The sequence below is a fragment of the Suncus etruscus genome, chromosome 4 (genome assembly GCF_024139225.1).
Source record: "Suncus etruscus isolate mSunEtr1 chromosome 4, mSunEtr1.pri.cur, whole genome shotgun sequence".
Taxonomy (NCBI): Eukaryota; Metazoa; Chordata; class Mammalia; order Eulipotyphla; family Soricidae; genus Suncus; species Suncus etruscus.
Window position 1 is genome coordinate 12,302,868 of NC_064851.1, and position 4,849 is coordinate 12,307,716.

Sequence of the window (4,849 nt, forward strand, 5' to 3'; positions counted from 1 at the left end):
AAGAGTGAACAAGGAGGGAAACAGCAGAGACAAGTTAAAGAAGTGCAAGAGAATATTAAGAGAAATATAGGAAGCCAGAGGGAGTACAGACACTTGGCTTGCAATCAATTTTTTTGGCACTATTCCTGGCATTATACACAGTTTTTCAAGCATCACTTGGAATAATTCCTGAACAGAGAGCCAGGAATAAGCTCTGAGCATCACCAGGTGTGCCCCTCCGCAAAGAAGAGAAGAATGTAGGAAGCAGGATGGAAAAATAAAGTGATCACCATTCTCCTCTTTTAAAGTAAGAGTTTATTTATTTGGGGGCTTTGGACCAAATACAGTGGCACTCAGGGGTTACTCCTGGCTATGTTCTCATAGATCGATCCTGGTAGGCTTCGGGGACCATGTGGAATGCCAGGGATTGAACCTAGGTCCATCATGGGTCAGTCACTTGCAAAGCAAACACTCTACCGCTGTGGTATTGCTCTGGCCCTGATCACCATTCTCTCATTTCCCCAATGCTGTTGAGAACAACAACACTACCAGTGTGGGTTTATATATCCCATCTGGCTGCAAGCAGCACCCAACTTCACTAGATCATGAAGCAATATTAATAGGCAAGTACAAGATCCTGTGGGAAGATAAAGATGGGGGTTAATAATTCAATCTTTTTCTGACTCTCAGTTATACAGCTAGAGAAAGCAACATCCAAAGCAAGGTTTGGAAACAAGAGAATTGAAAAGAATATGCAAGCTTTGTATCCTATGCCTGTATTTCTACAAAAAAAGGATTTCACAAAGATTTCAGCGGTGAGGTATAATTGGGGGCTTTTTAAACTTTGCTTTACAAATAAAGTCAAGAGATTATATTTATCTGCTTTGGTAAGCCTTGCACCTGTTAAGATTTGAACGTTCTAGAAAAGTCAAATGTCTCTGTGGAAATGTTAGTGGGACAAGCTTCTACATCCTGTCCAGAGGAAGGACAGTGTGACCCAGAGAAGGTTTTCACTCACGCTCACAGACAGGGTGTGGCAGTGGTGGAAAACAGAGAACTTTTTCCATAAAGAAACTTTAGAATAAATGCACAGTCAGGACTAGATCCCTGGTTGTCCAGCATGGGCATTTCTGGAATGTTCGAACAGACACGTATCCTGGGTTGACTTATAACTTGGGTTGCAAGTTTTCATTCTGGGCATCTTTAGCCTGGCATAGCTCTCATTCCTGGGGTGTCGAAGGATCCTTTTTCTGCAAAGGTTCAGTGCTTGGAAGTCAGTGTGAGTGTTGAAGAGACTCGGAAGATCTGGGGGAGCATGTTACTGAGTTGGTAAAACATTTCTTCTGAAATACTCTGTAAGGGGTTGAAAACAAACAAAAAAATAGTTTGTACCACTTGTTGTATCAGCACTGATCTTTCCGAATTCTAAAGAATTGAAAAACAAAGAAGTCTGGGGAGTTCAGTAAGTGAAAATGACCTCTTCTGACTATGGGCCATGGCTGTTTTTCCATCCACAGAGAATCCAGTAAGTCTGATTATTAGGGGGGAAAAGGCCTGATTATATTAGTGTATCAGCAACAAAAAAATACCACTGCTTTTTCTAAGTGCTGTATAGATTGTCTGTTCTTAGTGTAGTATCCTTCTTTATGAAGGACTCACAATCTAGAATGCAAGGGCATGTGTTCCAACCCTGGCACTACCTTCACCATCCCCGCCCCAAGTCTCTATAAAATAAATGTAGGACAGAGACAGGTACACAATAAAAAAAAAAACCAATAAAACGACACAAGAACAAGCTGGCATGAATGTGGGGAGAAAGGGACCTTCATTTACTGCTGGTGGGAATGTTGACTGATCCAGCCTTTCTGGAAAACAATATGAATAATTCTTAAAATAAAATCTAGGAATTAAGCTTCCATTTGATCCAGCGACTCCACTTCTTGGAATTTTAGTCCCCAAGTGCCTCCAAACAAAAGGAGAAATGACAGTTGCCAACCCCAGCCCCTACGTTCCTTGCAGCACTATCACAAAATCTGGAAACAACCCAAGTGTCCAAGAATAGATGACCATTTAGAGCAGAGGTCTCAAACTCGCAGCCCGCGGGCTGTTTGCGGCCCTCCACACAACATTTTGTGACCCTGCTCTAGAGGAATCTTTTTTTGTTTTGTTTTGTTTTAGTTGTTTGGGTCACACCCTCCAATGTTCAAGGCTTACTACTGACTTTGCACTCACGGATCACCCTGACTTTGCCTCCTTCGGCCCGCAGGTAAATTGAGTTTAAGACCCCTGATTTAGAGAAACTGTGGTACATCTATACTATGGAATATTAGTTAGTCATATAAAACGATAAAGTCATGAAATATGCTGCCATATGAAGGGAGCTGGAGAGCATCCTGCTGAGTGAAGTTAGTCAGAGGGAAAGAGACCAACAAAGAATAATCTCTCTTATGACAATATGAAGAAACATAATTATGGAATAATGAATGCCCAAGGGCAATGGAAACAAAGAACATGAGAACTAGTCTTCAGTAGGAAACACACCATTTGAGGGGGTTAGGGGTTGACAGGGAGGGACAACATTTATGGCGGAGGGAAGAGTTTGACCAGGAGGAGGAGCTGGTGCTGAAAGATGGTAGAGTGTTATATATGAAATCTATAAACCAGAGTGCAAAAAATTTACATACATACATACATACATACATACATATATATATATTTAAAAGTGACTTACAGAAGCAAATGGGGGTGGGACACCAATAGATACTGGTGAAAGGATTGATGGTAAAACATTACATGCTTGCAACTTAATCATAAATAACTTTGTAATTTCATGGTGATTAGATTAAAAAATTAAAGCAATATGGCTTCCGGTTTCCTCTTGGATTCTGGAGACCAGCTCTTGCCAGGTATGGGGTTTGGGGAGGCCCCATACCAGAGCCTTTCTCCCTAGCCTGGGGAGTGTTGGGAGGCTTGGCAGGCCCCCAGCCGTCCTTGTCTTTTTTCCCCTGACTCCAGGCCTTCCCTGGGAGCCAGATCAGATGGCCAGAAGTGGGTTCAGGTGGATTCTTAGTGGTCCTCAGGTTCCCTCCTCCCTCCATACTCCAGGGGGGAGTTGCATGGAGAGGAGGGCGAGCAGACATCTGGCTTCCGATTTTGTCCTTGATTTTGGAGACAAGCTCTTACCAGGTATAGGGTTTTTCTCCCCTGGACTTCAGTCTTTCCCTGGGCACTGGTCTAGGTGGACTCTATAGGGGTCAACAGGCTTTCCCCCTATCTCTCCCTACACTAATGGGAATGCGCTCTGGGAGGAGGGCAGGCTGTTCTAGCACTGGTTTAAATTGGGACAGTCAGTGGAAATTTTTTCTGTTTGTTTTCATATTGATAGTATTGTGTGCATATATTCTATATATCCATAATATCCATCTTGTATTGGGACCTTGATACTGCCCTACAAAGCTCATTTCTAATATTTTACTGCCTCAGTCCCAACCCTTACTTCCCCCCATCCTCCCATGTAGGTGCAGCTAATGACATGAAGCTCACCACATAGAATGATAAGTGCAGTTAGAGAAATAACTACACTGAAAACTATCATAACAATGTGAATGAATGAGGGAAAAAGAAAGCCTGTCTTGAGTACAAGTGTGGGTGGGATGGGGAGTAGGTAGATCTGGGAAATTGTGGTGGGAATCCTGCACTGGTGAAGGGGGGTGTTCTTTACACGACTGTAATCATACAACTACAATTATATTTGTAATCATGGTGTTTAAATAAAGATAATTAAAAAATTAAAGAAATAAAGATTGAGGAATCAAGTTTGGCTTAGGCGTTCAACAAAAAAGAAGGCTTGAGTGGAAGGTGCTGGCACCTTTGACAATACAGTGAAAGCACTCAAGGCAACCACATCATTTTTCCCTTAAAAAAAAGGAGCAAGTAGAGGGTGGAGGAATAGTACAGCAGGGAAGGTGCTTGACTTGCACATGGCGAACCTGAGTTTGATCCCTGGTATCCCTTATGGTCTCCCGAGTATCACAAGGTGTTATCCCTAAACTAAAAGCTGTGGGTAAACCCTGAGCACAGCCAAAAGTGTCATTTTGCTCCCCTACACACACACATATAGACACACAGATACACACACACACACACACACACACACACAGTAAAATTATCCCGAGTTAGTACAGAGTGTTTTGCTCTCTCTGTGGAGCATGTGCTAAAAGATGAAACTGGAGTGGAGGCTATATGTACAAATAACATACCTGTGGTACCAGAAATTGCACTGTTCTGGAAATCCCCCCATCCCAGGAAGCCATTTCCATCATGAAACCTAAAATCAAGAACAAATGGTTTCACTGAATTAAAGTTCCACTCTCCAGACCTCCCAGTGAGTGCCTACCTGAGATAATGTGAATTTTTATTGTGGGGTTACAAGTCCTGACTTATTTCCCCCTCCATTTGTCTGTAGGAATGGGGAAGTCTGAATGGCGGGGTTACTTCCATGATCCTTACTTCTCCATGTCACACTACATTGTGACAACATATACAGCCTTGGGATTTCTCAGTCTTTGTGTTGTTTCCATACAGGAAGCACACATACATTATTACAGGACAGGAAAACACACACAGCTTGTTCAAGGTGAATTACAATTGTGACTTTATTTTTTTTCTTTATGCCTTTCAAGAAATAAAAGGAAACAATAAACTTTAATAAGAACATCTGAATATCCTTGTAGGGCACAGGAAGGGGTTAGTTTGTAGCTGGGAAAAGACAAACAAAAAAGCCTTTCAAGGGGCCAGAGCAATAACACAATGGGTAGGGTGATTGCCTTGCATGCGGCTAATCTGGGTTCGATCCCCGGCAGCTCATATG

The 4,849-nt window shown here is 42.4% G+C and overlaps 1 long non-coding RNA gene across 1 annotated transcript; it reads right to left on the reverse strand.

Moving 5' to 3' along the window:
- Window positions 1-279: 279 nt before the first annotated feature.
- Window positions 280-4,478, reverse strand: LOC126006677 (uncharacterized). Its single transcript, XR_007494867.1, has 2 exons — window positions 4,239-4,478; window positions 280-1,332 (listed from the first exon to the last, which is right to left on the reverse strand). It is a non-coding gene; the product is annotated as an uncharacterized LOC126006677 (long non-coding RNA).
- Between the last annotated feature and the right edge of the window lie 371 nt (window positions 4,479-4,849).